Source organism: Heterodontus francisci, chromosome 9 (assembly GCF_036365525.1).
Source record: "Heterodontus francisci isolate sHetFra1 chromosome 9, sHetFra1.hap1, whole genome shotgun sequence".
In the NCBI taxonomy this organism is placed as follows: Eukaryota; Metazoa; Chordata; class Chondrichthyes; order Heterodontiformes; family Heterodontidae; genus Heterodontus; species Heterodontus francisci.
The window spans coordinates 19,503,373-19,523,341 of record NC_090379.1 but is presented as its reverse complement, the minus strand read 5'-3'; positions in this window follow the sequence as shown (position 1 = coordinate 19,523,341).

Genomic DNA, 19,969 nt, shown 5'->3' with positions numbered 1-19,969 from the left:
AGAGTGGGAGTTGGGGTAAATCAGTGAGAGTGGGAGTTGGGGTAAATCATTGAGAGTGGGAGTTGGGGTAAATCAGTGAGAGTGGGAGTTGGGGTAAATCAGTGAGAGTGGGAGTTGGGGTAAATCAGTGAGAGTGGGAGCTGGGATAAATCGGTGAGAGTGGTAGCTGGGATAAATTATTGAGAGTGGGAGCTGGGATAAAACAGTGAGGGTGGGAGCTCGGATAAAACAGTGAGAGTGGGAGCTGCGATAAATCGGTGAGAGTGGGAGCTGGGATAAATTATTGAGAGTGGGAGCTGGGATAAAACAGTGAGGGTGGGAGCTGGGATAAATCAGTGAGATTGGGAGTTGGGGTAAATCAGTGCGACTGGGAGCTGGGATAAATCATTGAGAGTGGGAGTTGGGGTAAATCAGTGAGAGTGGGAGTTGGGGTAAATCAGTGAGAGTGGGAGTTGGGGTAAATCAGTGAGAGTGGGAGCTGTGATAAATCGGTGAGAGTGGGAGTTGGGGTGTATCAGTGAGAGTGGGAGTTGGGGTAAATCAGTGGGAGTGGGAGTTGGGGTAAATCAGTGAGAGTGGGAGTTGGGGTAAATCAGTGAGTGTGGGAGCAGGGATAAATCGGTGAGAGTGGGAGCTGGGATAAATCAGTGAGAGTAGGAGCTCGGATAAAACAGTGAGAGTGGGAGCTGGGATAAATCGGTGAGAGTGGGAGCTGGGATAAATCAGTGAGAGTGGGAGCTGGGATAAATCAGTGAGAGTAGGAGCTCGGATAAAACAGTGAGAGTGGGAGCTGGGATAAATCGGTGAGAGTGGGAGCTGGGATAAATCAGTGAGAGTGGGAGCTCGGATAAATCAGTGAGAGTGGGAGCTGGGATAAATCGGTGAGAGTGGGAGCTGGGATAAATCAGTGAGTGGGAGCTGGGATAAATCAGTGAGAGTAGGAGGTGGGATAAATCAGTGAGAGTGGGAGTTGGGATAAAGCAGTGAGAGTGGGAGCTGGGATTAAGCAGTGAGGGTGGGAGCTGGGATAAAACAGTGAGAGTGGGAGCCGGGATAAATCAGTGAGAGTGGGAGCTGGGATAAATCACTGAGAGTAGGAGCTGGGATAAAACAGTGAGAGTGGGAGCTGGGATAAATCAGTGAGAGTAGGAGCTGGGATAAATCGGTGAGAGTGGGAGCTGGGATAAATCAGTGAGAGTGGGAGCTCGGATAAATCAGTGAGAGTGGGAGCTGGGATAAATCGGTGAGAGTGGGAGCTGGGATAAATCAGTGAGTGGGAGCTGGGATAAATCAGTGAGAATGGGAGCTGGGATAAATCAGTGAGAGTAGGAGCTGGGATATAACAGTGAGAGCGGGAGCTGGGATAAATCAGTGAGAGTGGGAGCTGGGATAAATCAGTGAGAGTGGGAGCTGGGATAAAACAGTGACGGTGGGAGCGAGGATAAATTAGTGAGAGTGGGAGCTGGGATAAATCAGTGAGAGTAGGAGCTGGGATAAAACAGTGAGAGTGGGAGCTGGGATAAATCAGTGAGAGTAGGAGCTGGGATAAATCAGTGAGAGTGGGAGCTGGGATAAAACAGTGAGAGTGGGAGCTGGGATAGATCAGTGAGGGTGGGAGCTGCGATAAATCAGTGAGAGTAGGAGCTGGGATAAATCAGTGAGAGTAGGAGCTGGGATAAATCAGTGAGAGTGGGAGCTGGGATAAAACAGTGACAGTGGGAGCTGGGATATATCAGTGAGAGTGGTAGCTGGGATAAATCAGTGAGGGTGGGAGCTGGGATTAAACAGTGAGAGTGGGAGCTGGGATAAATCATTGAGAGTGGGAGCTGGGATAAAACAGTGAGGGTGGGAGCTGGGATAAATCAGTGAGATTGGGAGTTGGGGTAAATCAGTGAGAGTGGGAGCTGGGATAAAACAGTGAGGGTGGGAGCTGGGATAAATCATTGAGAGTGGGAGTTGGGGTAAATCAGTGAGAGTGGGAGTTGGGGTAAATCAGTGAGAGTGGGAGCTGGGATAAATCGGTGAGAGTGGGAGCTGGGATAAATTATTGAGAGTGGGAGCTGGGATAAAACAGTGAGGGTGGGAGCTGGGATAAATCAGTGAGATTGGGAGCTGCGATAAATCGGTGAGAGTGGGAGCTGGGATACATTATTGAGAGTGGGAGCTGGGATAAAACAGTGAGGGTGGGAGCTGGGATAAATCATTGAGAGTGGGAGTTGGGGTAAATCAGTGAGAGTGGGAGTTGGGGTAAATCAGTGAGAGTGGGAGTTGGGGTAAATCAGTGAGAGTGGGAGTTGGGGTAAATCAGTGAGAGTGGGAGCTGGGATAAATCGGTGAGAGTGGGAGCTGGGATAAATTATTGAGAGTGGGAGCTGGGATAAAACAGTGACGGTGGGAGCTGGGATAAATCAGTGAGATTGGGAGTTGGGGTAAATCAGTGCGACTGGGATCTGGGATAAATCATTGAGAGTGGGAGCTGGGATAAATCGGTGAGAGTGGGAGTTGGGGTAAATCAGTGAGAGTGGGAGCTGGGATAAATCGGTGAGAGTGGGAGTTGGGGTATATCAGTGAGAGTGGGAGTTGGGGTAAATCAGTGAGAGTGGGAGTTGGGGTAAATCAGTGAGAGTGGGAGTTGGGGTAAATCAGTGAGAGTGGGAGCTGGGATAAATCGGTGAGAGTGGGAGCTGGGATAAATCAGTGAGAGTAGGAGCTCGGATAAAACAGTGAGAGTGGGAGCTGGGATAAATCGGTGAGAGTGGGAGCTGGGATAAATCAGTGAGAGTGGGAGCTGGGATAAATCAGTGAGAGTAGGAGGTGGGATAAATCAGTGAGAGTGTAACTTGGGATAAAGCAGTGAGAGTGGTTGTTGGGATTAAGCAGTGATGGTGGGAGCTGGGAAAAGCAGTGAGGGTGGGAGCTGGGATAAATCATTGGGTGTGGGAGTTGGGATAAATCAGTGACAGTGGGAGCTGGGATAAAACAGTGAGGGTCGGAGCTGGGATAAAACAGTGAGAGTCGGAGCTGGGATATATCAGTGAGAGTGGTAGCTGGGATAAATCAGTGAGAGTGGGCGCTGGGATAAATCAGTGAGAGTGGGAGCTGGGATAAATCAGTGGCAGTGGGAGTTGGGATAAATCAGTGAGAGTGGGCGCTGGGATAAATCAGTGGGAGTGGGAATTGGGATAAATCAGTGAGTGTGGGAGCTGGGATAAATCAGTGAGAGTAGGAGCTGGGATAAACCTGTGAGAGTGGGAGTTGGGGTAAATCAGTGAGAGTGGGAGTTGGGAAAAAGCAGTGAGAGTGGGAGTTGGGATTAAGCAGTGAGACTGGGAGCTGGGATAAATCAGTGAGAGTGGGAGTTGGGGTAAATCAGTGAGAGTGGGAGCTGGGATAAATCAGTGAGAGTAGGAGCTCGGATAAAACAGTGAGAGTGGGAGCTGCGATAAATCGGTGAGAGTGGGAGCTGGGATAAATTATTGAGAGTGGGATCTGGGATAAAACAGTGAGGGTGGGAGCTGGGATAAATCAGTGAGATTGGGAGTTGGGGTAAATCAGTGAGAGTAGGAGCTCGGATAAAACAGTGAGAGTGGGAGCTGGGATAAATCGGTGAGAGTGGGAGCTGGGATAAATCAGTGAGAGTGGGAGCTGGGATAAATCAGTGAGAGTAGGAGCTCGGATAAAACAGTGAGAGTGGGAGCTGGGATAAATCGGTGAGCGTGGGAGCTGGGATAAATCAGTGAGAGTGGGAGCTCGGATAAATCAGTGAGAGTGGGAGCTGGGATAAATCGGTGAGAGTGGGAGCTGGGATAAATCAGTGAGTGGGAGCTGGGATAAATCAGTGAGAGTAGGAGGTGGGATAAATCAGTGAGAGTGGGAGTTGGGATAAAGCAGTGAGAGTGGGAGCTGGGATTAAGCAGTGAGGGTGGGAGCTGGGATAAAACAGTGAGAGTGGCAGCCGGGATAAATCAGTGAGAGTGGGAGCTGGGATAAATCAGTGAGAGTAGGAGCTGGGATAAAACAGTGAGAGTGGGAGCTGGGATAAATCAGTGAGAGTAGGAGCTGGGATAAATCGGTGAGAGTGGGAGCTGGGATAAATCAGTGAGAGTGGGAGCTCGGATAAATCAGTGAGAGTGGGAGCTGGGATAAATCGGTGAGAGTGGGAGCTGGGATAAATCAGTGAGTGGGAGCTGGGATAAATCAGTGAGAATGGGAGCTGGGATAAATCAGTGAGAGTAGGAGCTGGGATATAACAGTGAAAGCGGGAGCTGGGATAAATCAGTGAGAGTGGGAGCTGGGATAAATCAGTGAGAGTGGGAGCTGGGATAAAACAGTGACGGTGGGAGCGAGGATAAATTAGTGAGAGTGGGAGCTGGGATAAATCAGTGAGAGTAGGAGCTGGGATAAATCAGTGAGAGTGGGAGCTGGGATAAATCAGTGAGAGTAGGAGCTGGGATAAATCAGTGAGAGTGGGAGCTGGGATAAAACAGTGAGAGTGGGAGCTGGGATAGATCAGTGAGGGTGGGAGCTGCGATAAATCGGTGAGAGTAGGAGCTCGGATAAAACAGTGAGAGTAGGAGCTGGGATAAAACAGTGAGGGTGGGAGCTGCGATAAATCAGTGAGAGTAGGAGCTGGGATAAATCAGTGAGAGTAGGAGCTGGGATAAATGAGTGAGAGTGGGAGCTGGGATAAAACAGTGACAGTGGGAGCTGGGATATATCAGTGAGAGTGGGAGCTGGGATAAATCATTGAGAGTGGGAGTTGGGGTAAATCAGTGAGAGTGGGAGTTGGGGTAAATCAGTGAGAGTGGGAGTTGGGGTAAATCAGTGAGAGTGGGAGTTGGGGTAAATCAGTGAGAGTGGGAGCTGGGATAAATCGGTGAGGGTGGGAGCTGGGATAAATCATTGAGAGTGGGAGTTGGGGTAAATCAGTGAGAGTGGGAGTTGGGGTAAATCAGTGAGAGTGGGAGTTGGGGTAAATCAGTGAGAGTGGGAGCTGGGATAAATCAGTGAGAGTGGGAGTTGGGGTAAATCAGTGAGAGTGGGAGCTGGGATAAATCGGTGAGGGTGGGAGCTGGGATAAATTATTGAGAGTGGGAGCTGGGATAAAACAGTGAGGGTGGGAGCTCGGATAAAACAGTGAGAGTGGGAGCTGCGATAAATCGGTGAGAGTGGGAGCTGGGATAAATTATTGAGAGTGGGAGCTGGGATAAAACAGTGAGGGTGGGAGCTGGGATAAATCAGTGAGATTGGGAGTTGGGGTAAATCAGTGAGAGTGGGAGTTGGGGTAAATCAGTGAGAGTGGGAGTTGGGGTAAATCATTGAGAGTGGGAGTTGGGGTAAATCAGTGAGAGTGGGAGTTGGGGTAAATCAGTGAGAGTGGGAGTTGGGGTAAATCAGTGAGAGTGGGAGCTGGGATAAATCGGTGAGAGTGGGAGCTGGGATAAATTATTGAGAGTGGGAGCTGGGATAAAACAGTGAGGGTGGGAGCTCGGATAAAACAGTGAGAGTGGGAGCTGCGATAAATCGGTGAGAGTGGGAGCTGGGATAAATTATTGAGAGTGGGAGCTGGGATAAAACAGTGAGGGTGGGAGCTGGGATAAATCAGTGAGATTGGGAGTTGGGGTAAATCAGTGCGACTGGGAGCTGGGATAAATCATTGAGAGTGGGAGTTGGGGTAAATCAGTGAGAGTGGGAGTTGGGGTAAATCAGTGAGAGTGGGAGTTGGGGTAAATCAGTGAGAGTGGGAGCTGTGATAAATCGGTGAGAGTGGGAGTTGGGGTGTATCAGTGAGAGTGGGAGTTGGGGTAAATCAGTGGGAGTGGGAGTTGGGGTAAATCAGTGAGAGTGGGAGTTGGGGTAAATCAGTGAGTGTGGGAGCAGGGATAAATCGGTGAGAGTGGTAGCTGGGATAAATCAGTGAGAGTAGGAGCTCGGATAAAACAGTGAGAGTGGGAGCTGGGATAAATCGGTGAGAGTGGGAGCTGGGATAAATCAGTGAGAGTGGGAGCTGGGATAAATCAGTGAGATTGGGAGTTGGGATAAAACAGTGACGGTGGGAGCTGGGATAAATCAGTGAGAGTGGGCGCTGGGATAAATCAGTGAGATTGGGTGCTGGGATAAATCAGTGGGAGTGGGAGCTGGGATAGATGAGTGGGAGTGGGAATTGGGATAAATCAGTTAGTGTGGGAGCTGGGATAAATCATTGGGTGTGGGAGTTGGGATAAATCAGTGACAGTGGGAGCTGGGATAAAACAGTGAGGGTCGGAGCTGGGATAAAACAGTGAGAGTCGGAGCTGGGATAAATCAGTGAGAGTGGGAGTTGGGATAAAGCTGTGAGAGTGGGAGTTGGGATTAAGCAGTGAGACGGGGAGCTGGGATAAAAGAGTGAGAGTGGGAGTTGGGAAAAGCAGTGAGAGTGGGAGCTGTTACAAAATTGTGAGAGTGGGAGCTGGGATACAACAGTGAGAGTGGGAGTTGGGATAAAACAGTGAGAGTGGGAGCTGGGATAAAAGAGTGAGAGTGGGACTTGGGATAAATCAGTCAGAGTGGAAGCTGGGATAAAAGAGTGAGAGTGGGAGTTGGGGTAAAGCAGTGAGAGTGGGAGCTGGGATAAAACAGTGAGAGTGGGAGCTGGGATAAATCAGTGAGAGTGGGAGTTGGGTAAAGCAGTGAGTGTGGGAGCTGGGATAAAACAGTGAGAGTGGGAGCTGGGATAAAACAGTGAGAGTGGGAGCTGGGATAAAAGTGTGAGAGTGGGAGTTGGGATAAATCAGTGAGAGTGGGAGCTGGGATAAAATAGTGAGAGTGGGAGTTGGGGTAAAGCAGTGAGAGTGGGAGCTGGGATAAAACAGTGAGAGTGTGAGCTGGGATAAATCAGTGCAAGTGCGAGTTGGGATAAAGCAGTGAGAGTGGGAGCTGGGATAAAAGAGTGAGAGTGGGAGTTGGGGTAAAGCAGTGAGAGTGGGAGCAGGCATAAAACAGTGAGAGTGGGAGCTGGGATAAAACAGTGAGAGTGGGAGCCGGGATAAATCAGTGAGGGTGGGAGCTGGGAAAAGCAGTGAGGGTGGGAGCTGGGATAAATCATTGGGAGTGGGAGTTGGGATAAATCAGTGAGGGAAGGAGCTGGGAAAAGAAGTGAGGGTGGGAGCTGGGATAAATCAGTGATGGTGGGAGCTGGGATAAAACAATGAGGGTGGGAGCTGGGATAAATCAGTGAGAGTGGGAGTTGGGATAAAACAGTGAGAGTGGGAGCCGGGATAAATCAGTGAGGGTGGGAGCTGGGAAAAGCAGTGAGGGTGGGAGCTGGGATAAATCATTGGGAGTGGGAGTTGGGATAAATCAGTGACATTGGGAGCTGGGATAAAACAGCGAGGGTGGGAGCTGGGATAAATCAGTGAGAGTGGGAGTTGGGATAAAACAGTGAGAGTGGGAGCCGGGATAAATCAGTGAGAGTGGGAGCTGGGATAAAGCAGTGAGGGTGGGAGCTGGGAAAAGCAGTGAGGGTGGGAGCTGGGATAAATCATTGGGAGTGGGAGTTGGGATAAATCAGTGACAGTGGGAGCTGGGATAAAACAGCGAGGGTGGGAGCTGGGATAAAACAGTGAGAGTCGAAGCTGGGATAAATCAGTGAGAGTGGGAGTTGGGATCAAGCAGTGAGGGTGGGAGCTGGGAAAAGCAGTGAAGGTGGGAACTGGGATAAATCAGTGTGAGTGGGAGTTGGGATAAATCAGTGAGAGTAGGAGCTGGGATAAATCAGTGAGAGTGGGAGCTGGGATAAATCAGTGAGAGTGGGAGTTGGGAAAAGCAGTGAGGGTGGGAGCTGGATAAATTAGTGGGAGTGGGAGTTGGGATAAGTCAGTGAGAGTGGGAGCTGGGATAAATCAGTGAGAGTAGGAGCTGGGATAAACTAGTGAGAGTGGGAGCTGGGATAAAACAGTGAGAGTGGGAGCTGGGATAAAACAGTGAGTGTGGGAGCTGGGAAAAGCAGTGAGTGTGGGAGCTGGGATAAATCAGTGGGAGTGGGAGCTGCGATAAATCAGTGGGAATGGGAGTTGGGATAAAGCAGTGAGAGTGTGAGCTGGGATAAAGCAGTGAGGGTGGGAGCTGGGAAAAGCAGTGAGGGTGGGAGCTGGGAAAAGCAGTGAGAGTGGGAGCTGGGAGAAAGCTGTGATTGAGGTCTGTGCAGCAGGGAACTCAAAATGAACACAAATAAATCAAGGAGTGACATAACTGGACAATAGGTAGGTGATTGGTTAAGTATTATAGTTTGGTTTGCTCCCTAGGCTAGGGAAGTTGATTAAACTTAACATTGAAAAATGATAGCAAACCAACAGCTTAAATAATGAATTGATAAAACTGAGCTAATCAACTGAATAATAATTTGAACTAATTAAATAAATAAAACAGAATTAGAGAGACAATGCAGAGTTGGTTCTGGGCTGTAATTGCAGTTTGTGGGATTTGGTGGAGACTGGTGAGATCCTGAGCAACCACGTCTGCATTAAATGTCTGCGACTTGAGGAACTCCTGCTCAGAGTTGTTAAGGTGGAGTCCAAGCTGCAGACATTGCAGGGCATCAAGGAGTAGAGAGAGTTACCTAGAGACTGTTCCAGGCAGCAGCCACATCCCTTAGGTTAAGATCAGCGGCAGGGGGTGTGACTGCAAGTCAGGCAGTTATGCAGACTCAGGGCATAGTACTGGGGGAGCCTTGGCCCTTGACCTGTCCAACAGGTACGAGGTCATTGCTACCTGTGTGGATGAGAACAAGGATTACAGGAGGATGGGAAAACTAATAGGCTGTTGTACAGGGGGACAGTCGACGAAGGGGTGAAAAAAGGAATGTGAAGGCTTGTATGGTCAGGGGAATAGATACTATTCTCTGCAGCAGCAACCAGGAGTTCTGCAGGTTGTGTTGCCCACCTGGTGCCAAGGTTAAGGATTGTTTATCACGCTGGAGTAGAACTTAGAGTAAGGGGGGGAGGATCCAGTTGTCATGGTCCATGTAGGAAACGACGACACAGGTAGAATTAAGAATGAGGTTCTGCAGCGGGAATTTGAGGAGCTAGGTTCTAAATTAATAAGTAGAACCTCAAGGGTAATAATCTCGGGATTACTGCCTGAGCCACCCGCAAAGCGGCACAGAGTCAAGCAGATCAGAGAGTTACATGTGTGTTCAAAGAGTGGGATGGGAGGAAGGGGGTTCATTTCATGGGACACTGGGACCAGTACTACAGGAAGAGGAAACTATTCCATTGGGATGGGCTCCACTTAAACTGGGCAGTGACTCATGTCCTGGTGAATTGAATAACTAGGACTGTAGTTAATGGCTTTAAACTTAAAAAGGGGCTGCGGAGAGGTCAGATGAGGGGAAATTTAGAAATCCAAAGAGAAAAGCCAAGGCGATAGAGCAGTGTAGCAATTTGGGTAAAGATATGCAGAGTGTGGCAGGAAGGGACAAAGAGTTTATCAGCAATAGTACATCACCAAATAAGGAGCGAGCAGGGAATAATGGTCACAACTTAAAATTAATGGCTCTTTATCGGCAATAATCGTGGGGAATTTCCATCTGCATATAGATTGGACAAATTAAATTGGCAAAGGTAGCCTGGAGGACAAGTTCACAGAATGTATTCAAAACAATTTCCAAGAACAATATGTCATGAAACCAACCAGGGATAAGTGTATTGTAGATCTTGGATTGTGAAATGAGACAGGGTTAATTAGTAATTTCCCGGTAAAGGATCCTATGGGGCAGAGTGATCATAATCTGATAGAATTTCACATAAAGTTTGAGAGTGACATACTTAAGTCAGAAACAAATCCTAAACTTAAATAAAGCCAGTTGCTATGAGAGGAGAGTTAGCCAAGGTTGATTGGGAAAATAGATTAAAAGGGAGAGGTTGTTAAGCAGTGGAAACATTTGAAGAAATAATTCAAAATTCTCAACACAAATACATTCTATTGAGAAACAAAACTCCACGCGAAAAGTCATTGATCCGTGGCTGACTAAAAGAGTTAAGGATAATATCAGATTAAAAGAAGAGGTTTATAATGTTGCGAAGAATAATAGTAAGATTGAGGAGTGGGGGAGTTTTAGAAACCAGCAAAGGAGAACCAAAAAATTGATAAAAAGGGAAAAATAGAATTTGAGTAAACTGGCCAGGAATGTAAAAAGAATATTCACATGTAAGTGAAAGGAAGAGAATAGCAAAAGTAAACATTGTCCCTCGAGGCTGTGGAGGGAGAAATTATAATGGGAAATAAGGAAATAGCAAAGATATTAAACAACTATTTTGTATCTGACTTCACAGCAGATGACACAAAAAGCATACCAAAAATAATGGGGAAGCAAGGGGCTAATGAGAGTGAGGAACTTAAAGTAATTCATATCAGTACAGAAAACGATACTAGATAAACTAATGGGACTAAAAGCCAACAAATCCCCTGGACCTGATGGCCTACATCTGAGGGTTCTAAAAGAGGTGGCTGCAGAGACAATGGATGCACTGGTTCTGATCTTCCAAAATTCTCTAGATTCTAGAACAGTCCCAGTGGATTGGAAGGCAGCAAATGTAACACCACTATTCCAGAAAGAAGGGAGAAAAGAAGCCGGGAACTAAAGGCCAGTTAGCCTGATGTCAGTCTTCAGGAAAATGCTGGGATCTATTATTAAGGAGGTATTAACAATGCACTTAGAAAATCATAACATGATTAGGCAGAGTCAATATGGTTTTAATGAAAGGGAAATTGTGTCTGGCAAATTTATTAGAGTTTTTGGAGGATGTAATTAAAGGGTAGATAAAGGGAAACCAGTGGATGTAGCATATTTGGATTTCCAAAAGACATTTGATAAGGTGCCATATGAAAGATTGTTGCACAAGATAAGGTCTCATCCAGTTGGGGGTAATACATTAGCACGAATAGAGGAATGGTTAACAGACAGAAATCAGAGAGTAGGGATAAATGGGGCATTTTCAAGTTGGCAGGCTGTGACTAGTGGGGTGCAGCAAGAACCAGGACCAAGTCATTTTAATATATAGGCATAGTGTTTAAAATCAGCAATAATCTTTCGGATCAGATTAGGCTAAAAATTTGTCCCCTGAGCTCTGTGTCATTAACCCCGTGACTGCCATGGCGTCAGCACAAATGACTCGCCAACACTTGAGGGGCCGGACGGTTTACCGTCTGAGTATTGGTAGTTAATACACTGAGTGCCATTTCAATATCACATCATCAACTCACTTCTGTAAAGTACAATGAGAAATCATACAGCTGCTTTAGTATTTCCATTTTATTCAAATTTCACTCGTTTGGTGTCCTTTTTATTTTGTTCTCCTCATTCATTCTCTGCTATAGTATGTGTGTGTATATGTGGGTGTGTGTATAATATATATACATATTTCTGTGAATGTGTATATATGTGTTTTATATGTGTGTACATGTGCTTGTGTATACGTATGTATATGGACATAAGAACAGAAAGGCAGATTGAGAAAATGATTAATAAAGCATATGGGATCCTGAACTTTATAAATAGAGGCATAGAGTTCAAAAATAAGGAAGTTATGATGAACCTGTATAAAACACTGGTTCTGCCTCAACTATAGTATTATGTCCAGTTCTGGACAACACTCTTTTGGAAGGATGTTAAGGCATTAGAAAAGATTCATGAGAATGGTTCCAGGGATGAAGAACTTCAGTTATGTGGATGGGTTGGAAAAGCTGCAGCTATTCTCCTTGAAGAGAAGATTGAGAGGAGATTTGATAGAGGTGTTCAAAATCCTGAGGGATCTGGATGGAGTGGATAGGAAGAAACTGTTCCCATTGGCAGAAGGATCCAGAACCAAAGGACACCGATTTAAGGCAATTTGCAAAAGTAGCAACAGCGACATGAGGAAAAACTTTTTTACACAGCAAGTGGTTAATTAATATAGTTTGTCAAATAGCTGAGGCAATAGAGTAGTGTAGCAATTTACATGCATATCCTGATTTACATGCATAAGGAAGATGCGGTAATAATGTAGTAGATTATGCTAAGATTTAGCCCGCTTTTTGCGCAAGGTTCTGTCCTATTCCAGGGCAGATCTAACCATTAGAGATTAAAGAGCAAACAGCTGTTGCTCGATTTTGTTCCATGGCTTTTTTTTATTGAGTCTCATTAAAATGCAATCCTGCTACATCCGTCCGCTCTGAAATCGGCTTTCTAATCGTTATTAGGGAAAGTTCTGCAGCACAAATTATTTATTGATGCAGCTTGTCTCGAACTCCTGATTTATGCTTAAAGCAACAGTGTCCCCACTTTAGTTTCACGGATTCAGCAGAGTTACAGCTTCAAACTCGCCCCCAGTCTTGTGCTCCTGGTGCCTTGCATTGCTTCACTTCACATAGCTAATGTAACCCCACTATTTAAAAAGGGAGGTAGAGAGAAAGCAGGGAATTATAGACCAGTCAGCCTGATGTCGGTAGTGGGGAAAATTCCAGAGTCCATTATCAAAGATTTTATAGCAGAGCACTTAGAGAATAATGGTAGAATCGGACAGAGTCAGCATGGATTTACAAAAGGGAAATCATGCTTGACAAATCTACTAGAATTCTTCGAGGATGTAACTAGTAGAGTTGATGAGGGGGAGCCAGTGGATGTGGTTTATTTGGACTTTCAGAAGGCTTTCGACAAAGTCCCACATAAGAGATTAGCGTGTAAAATTAAAATGCATGTGATTGGGGGTAGTGTATTGCGATGGATAGAAAATTGGTTGGCAGACAGGAAACAAAGAGTAGGAATAAACGGGTCTTTTTCCGAATGGCAGGCTGTGAGTAGTGGGGTACCGCAGGGATCGTGCTAGGACCCCAGCTATTCACAATATACATTAATGATTTAGTTGAGGGAACCACATATAATATCTCCAAATTTGCAGATGACACAAAACTGGGTGGGAGGGTGAGTTGTGAGGAGGATGCAGAGAGGCTTCAGGGTGATTTGGACAAGTTGAGTGAGTGGGCAAATGCATGGCAGATGCAGTATAATGTGGATAAATGTGAGGTTATCCACTTTGGTAGCAAAAACAGGAAGGCAGGTTATTATCTGAATGGCTATAAACTGAGAGAGGGGGAATATGCAACGAGACTTGGGTGTTCTCATACACCAGTCGCTGAAGGTGACCTTGCAGGTGCAACAGGCGGTAAAAAAGGCAAATGGTATGTTGGTCTTCATAGCGAGAGGATTCGAGTACAGAAGCAGGGATGTCTTGCTGCAATTATACAGGGCCGTGGTGAGGCCACACCTGGAATATTGCGTGCAGTTTTGGTCTCCTTATCTGAGGAAGGATGTTCTTGCTATAGAGGGAGTGCAGCACGTTCCTGGGATGTTGGGACTGACATGTGAGGAGAGATTGAGTCGGTTAGGATTAAATTCGCTGGAGTTCAGAGGAGTGAGGGGGGATCTCATAGAAACCTATTAAATTCTAACAGGACTTGACAGGGTAGATGCAGGAAGATTGATCCTGATGGTGGGGGAGCCCAGAACCAGGGGTCATAGTCTAAGGATACAGGGTAAACCTTTCAGGACTGAGATGAGGAGAAATTTCTTCACCCAGAGAGTGGTGAGCCTGTGGAATTCACTACCACAGAAAGCAGTTGAGGCCAAAACATTGTATGTTTTCAAGAAGGAGTTAGATATAGCTCTTGGGCGAAAGGGATCAAAGGATATGGGGCGAAAGTGGGAACAGGTTACTGAGTTGGATGATCAGCCATGATCATAATGAATGGCGGAGCAGGCTCGAAGGGCCGAATGGCCTACTTCTGCTCCTATTTTCTATATTTCTACGTTTCCTCTCTGCAAACCCTCCTCTCCAAATTCAGACAGTGCAAGTAAACCCCTTATGAAGAAACAAAGAACTTACATTCATAAGGTGTCTTTCACAACCTCAGGACATCCCAAGCACTTTCCACCCAATGAAGTACTTTTTGAAGAGTAGTCACTGCTGTATTGTCAGAAACCTGGCATACAGTTTACGGCACAGACAGCTTCCACAAACAGCGATGTGATAATGACCAAATAATCTGTTTTTAAAGTGATGTTGATTGAGGGATAAATATTGGCCAGGACACTGTGGATAGCACCTCTGCTCTTCTTCAAAATGGCACCAAGGGACCTTTGATGTCCACCCCAGAGGGCTGATGGGGCCTCAGCTTAACATCTCACCCAAATGGTGAGAATGGCAATGGATCTTTTTGCTTTTCCCCTCTACAGATTGCTTTGAGAAAATGCTGAAACTTTGAAATATGTTGCTGGAAGAACACAGGCTTTGCAGTTCTTACAATGCACTTTTTTCTTAAAAGACGGCACCTCTGACAGTACAGCACTGCACAGTATCGCACTGCAGTGTCAGTGTAGATTTGGTGCTTAGGTTGTTGGGTGATTGCATTTAAGAGTGATGTCCCTTTAAGATCTTAGCATGCTAATGAGCTGAGTACCAGGATGCAGTCATCTGACTACGTGTCAGTCTCACTCTGTAAACATAACACCAAGAGGCAAGGCCTGTAAATAGATAGCTATAGATAGCTAGATATATACAACTGTGCTGTATATAATAGTTAGCTGTTAATAAACCTGCTTGAGATCTTCAATCAACTGAACTCCATGGATCTCATTTATTTTGAATGCGACAACATAAAAAGCTTTTCACTACATTGTGGCAGCTGTGGTGAGAAGACAGAATCCAAGGTGAAGACCACAGGAAAGCAGCTTTAAAAACTACCGACAGCTAAAAGAGAGAAAAAGTTTTTGAAAAAAAGGCTCAAACAGGGAAAGAAGAAAACACTTACCTCATGCTGTAGAAGACAGAGCACTGAACGGCAGGCTGCAAATCAATCACTATGAGTGGGTCAGTCAGTGTGCCATCACTAACAGGAATCCCTGTTGATAAAAAGCTTTGAAGTGCTTGCAGAGTGCTGGAAGCCAGATAAACAGACACGCTGCTCCTGTCAATCAAACCAGCCAGTCTAAAGAAGATAATTTTTTAAAAAGGGAAAGCAGTACAAAATCACAGAACCAGGTCTTAGAGCAAGTTTTAAAGCTGAAGAACAGAAAGAACAACGATACCAATTTTCCCAGCATGAACTAGAAAGCCTTGAATATCCTGTCTGAGTTCAAACTGTTCCAACAGAGAATGCAATTATGCTTTACAGACCAAATCATTCTAGAACTAGGAAAACAGGCTGTAAAAATAATGATATTGATTGGAAATGAGGGATTGCACAGAATCAATACCTCTGGATTATATGAACAGGACCAGAAAGATCCCTCAAAGATATGGAAATTGCTGGAAGATCAGCTCCGATTAAGAGTGAATTTTAGAATTCACTGCCTAAAATTGATGTCCTACAGGCAACAGCCACAGGAATCAATAGAACAGTTCATCAGCACATGCCATAGTAAGGGCAACAAATGCAATTTCTCAGAAGCTGAGCTGTCAGACCAAATAATGGAGCTGGTGACTGTATCAATGCCCATTGAAGCGTTTCAGAAAGACCTCTTGGGGAAAAAAGAAATGTCACAGCATAGACGCATTGCTCGAAGATGGCAGGAAATACAAAGCCATTATAGCTGGACAATAGCACCTGCAAGCACTAGTTGCAGCCAACAGTATCAGCACCATAACCAGGTCAAAAAGGGCAAGCAAGCTGTGTGATAAATGTTTTTGGTCCCACTTACAGTGAAGTTGCCTTGCATTTCGTGATGTGTGCAAGGCATACGGTGCAAAAGGACACTGGGCCCACCTATGCAGAAAATCTGGCTCCAAAAACGCAGCCAGAAGTAACAAACAAACAGACAACAGGACAACAGCAGCAAGGAAAACGCCAGAGACCGGCGTAAACGCAAGCCGATATGTGAAATCCATGGCAAAACAGACCTGAGACAAGACTCAGAGAGAAGTAGATCTCAGACATAAAATGAACAGGCATTCCACATTGTGAACCTGACACATCACGTTGATGAAGTCAAACAATTGGAAGCTTTTGCCACTATCAACATCATGTGCCCAAAGAAAGCTGACAAACATACAATCAAGGTCAAGATTGACACCTATGCTAGAGCAAATATCCTGCCAGTTCGAATCGTCAAAGATATGTACCAGAGTCATTGGAAATCAATGATACAACTGACAACTGCCAAGTTATCCGCATACAATGGGTCACCCAACTCTTGCAGTAGTACATTAACAATGCAATGCAGCTATGTCAAGTTGGCATGCAAACCACAAATGTTCTACCGAGTAGACATGAGCAGACCAGCAGTGCCAGGGCTACCAGTGTGTAAGGATCTCAATATCATAATTATCCATGAGAGTATTGCCAAGGGTAAATCTCCAAGGGACAGAAGCCGCATCTAACCAGCATCAAATGGTACAGTCTGGAAACCCAGCAACAGCACAAATACGCCTTGCCTTCACTTCTGCTCTCTAGAGAACCGCTAGCACCACAATGAGCCAGAACAGACAGGTATCTCCTTGAGACCAAGTGTTCTTCCCCCAACAAGTCCTCAACTTTGAGCCTCAAGCCTTCAGACTAGGAGGATGACAAGAAGGACACACAATGCACTGAGGAGGCAGAGGAGGAATGAGTTGAAGCGTTGTCTATTGGCTCTTCGGGATGAGGTGCTGGAACGTTCCAAGAATGACAAGGCCCAAAAAGTGGTCATCTTGAGAAAAGCAACAGAGTATGTTATCAGGCTTTAGGCAGAGCAACAGAAATTGAATGCAGAGAGGGAGAAATTTCAGAAAGAACAGCAACAGATAAGACACAAACTCCCGAGCAAGAGTTGTCAAACCACCAAGATGATATATATAAGAAATAAAAAAATAAAAAATAAATAAAAAAGAAATATATATGGACTTTTAAGCCTCTATATTTGTAAAGTTCATAATCTCTATACCTATGTAAATAATTTTGATGTGATCTAATTTTGCATGATTTTGCTTCTAGCATACAAGACTTATCTTTGGAAAAAAGGGGGATGTTGTGTGATAAAAAAAAAAATTTAAGAGTGATGTCCCTTTAAGATCTTAGTATGCTAATGAGCTGAGTACCAGGATGCAGTCATCTGACTACATGCCAGTCTCACTCTGTAACTGTAACACCAAGAGGCAAGTCCTGTAAATAGATAGCTCTGTGCTGTATATAATAAACCTGCTGAGATCTTCAATCAACTGAACTCCACGCATCTCATTTATGTTGCATCAGACAACATAAAAAGCTTCTCATTACACAGGTTTGGCCTGTTCTAATCTTTGTGGTGATCGAGTTGTTTCTAGAGATGACGTCATTTTGTTTAACTTGTTTTACTCAATATTCTCCTCTTCAAAGCCTGAGGGTGACTCCTGTGAGGTCCAGTTCCACAGTCCACAGACACTCAAGCGGCCATTCAACATGCATGAGATTTAGTGAGCTATTCAACTGCAGAAAGCTTCCCAAATGAGTCCAATCCTATTCACACTCACCCTCCATGGAGACACAAACACTTTCCTGATAAGATCACAGAATATATTAGTCCCATTCACACATCAGCTCTGTGCTCACTGTCCTACATTGACGTCTGGTCTGGTGACGTATCAAACTTAAAAACTTCACCCTTGTTTTTGAATTCTCTTCCACCATCACCTACATCAATGAAATGACTGACGCCAGTCCCCGCAACCCCCCCCCCCCACCCCCACCCCAACCCCTCACTGCCGCACTGAAAAACCTACCTGCTCCTCCTTCCCCACCTGTGTTCTCCCTCAGATCCCTGGACAGACGTCAGGAGTGAGAAGTTAATTTATTTGTTTATTAAATTTGGCTTCTGAGTGGCGGGAGGGCCATAGGGAGGGTCTGTAAAATTCGTCCCAGCACAGAAGGAGGTCGTTCTGCCTGCTGAGCCCCGGGCTCGCTCCAAGAGCAATTTAGCTAGTTCCATTCAGCTGCTGTTTCCCTGTAGCTCCGCATTTTTTTTTTTACCTTCATGTACTTATCCAATTCATTTGTGAAAGCCTCAATTGAATCTGCCTCCACCACCCTTTCGGGCAGTGTATTTCAAATCATAACCACTCGCTGTGTACAACTGTTTTTCCTCATGTCGCCTTTGGTTCCTTTGCCAATTATCTTAAATCAGTGCCCTCTGGTTCTCTACCCATCCAAAGGGAACAGTTTCTCTCCAACTACTCTGCCTACACCCCTCATGATTTTGAACACCTCTATCAAATCTCCTCTCAACATTACGAAAGCAAAATACTGCAAGGCTGAAAATCCAAAATAGAAACAGAAAATGCTGGAAATACACAGCAGGTAAGGCAGCATCTGTGGAGAAATGAAGCGAGTTCATGTCTCAGGTCTGTGGCCTGTTATCAGAACTCCTCTCAACCTACGTTGTGCAAAGCAGAACAGCTGCTGCTTCTGCAACTTATCGACGTAACTGAAGTCCCTCATCCCTGGAATCATTCTGTTAAATCTCTTCTGCACCTTTCCTAAATGCCCAAAGTTGAACTCCATCGAGGCCAAGCCGGTGTTCATCATAACCTCCTTGCTTTCGTACTCTATGCCTCTATTTGCAAAAGCCCAGGATCCCATATGCGTCTTTTAAACAGGCTTTCTTCGGTTTAAAGAAGAAAAGTTGAAATTTATTAAATTTAAACTCTAATTTGGTTAACGCCTCCAGATACACGCCGTGCCCCAAGCTAGCATGCATATGCGATACCCACATGCAAATAGAGACAGAAAAGAGCAGAAGAAAAATAAAGTGAAAAGTTTGAGGCACTATCTGAAGAGTTTATGTTATGGTTCTTTCAGCTCACTGTAGAGTCCTTGATTGTAGGTAGATGTTACTTTTCATTGGGGCCCAGTATTCTTCTTAAACCTTGTCCATTGTAGGAGACTTTTCTCTCTTGGTGTTCATGTGTCTTCAATGGATTCAGAGGCTTGTGAGAAAGAGATGGGAGCAGACAGGGGAGAAAACTTATCAGCCCAGGAGCAAACAACCTTCTGCCCAAAGTGATTGTACAAATTCAGAAAACTCAGGTTGCCCAGCAGGTTAGTCATGTGACTAGCTGGTTTGACTATGTCTTTTTGTGTATTCGGCCATCTTAGCAGTCAACCTGGAATGTGAACTCCCCCACCTTCAACGTCTGGTGATCAAAAGTCTATTGTGCGTTGAATGTGTCAGAGAATGGCTGGGTTGTCCTTCCAAACACTCTCTGTTAATATGCAAATGTCTTTTCCAGCCATGGCTGATTTGTTTAACAAGTCCTTTCTTAACCCCAGTAACAGTTTAAAATCAATGTTCATGACAAAATTAATGTGCCTCATTCTTGGCAGGTGGGGGCCTAGCATGACAGCCTTTAACAAATCCATAAAATAAAAGCAAAATACTGCGGATGATTAGATTAGATTAGAGATACAGCACTGAAACAGGCCCTTCGGCCCACCGAGTCTGTGCCGAACATCAACCACCCATTTATACTAATCCTACACTAATCCCATATTCCTACCAAACATCCCCACCTGTCCCTATATTTCCCTACCACCTACCTATACTAGTGACAATTTATAATGGCCAATTTACCTATCAACCTGCAAGTCTTTTGGCTTGTGGGAGGAAACCGGAGCACCCGGAGAAAACCCACGCAGACACAGGGAGAACTTGCAAACTCCACACAGGCAGTACCCGGAATCGAACCCGGGTCCTTGGAGCTGTGAGGCTGCGGTGCTAACCACTGCGCCACTGTGCACATCTGCAATAAAAACAAGAAACGCTGGAAATACTCAGCAGGTCTGGCAGTATGTGTGGAGAGAGAAGCAGAGTTAACGTTTCAGGTCAGTGACCCTTCTTCAGAACCGGCAGATATAAGAAATGTAAAAGATTTTAATCAAGTAAAGGGGGGATGGGGCAAGAGATAACAAAAGAGGTGTTGACAAGGTCACAGAATAGCTGACCAGA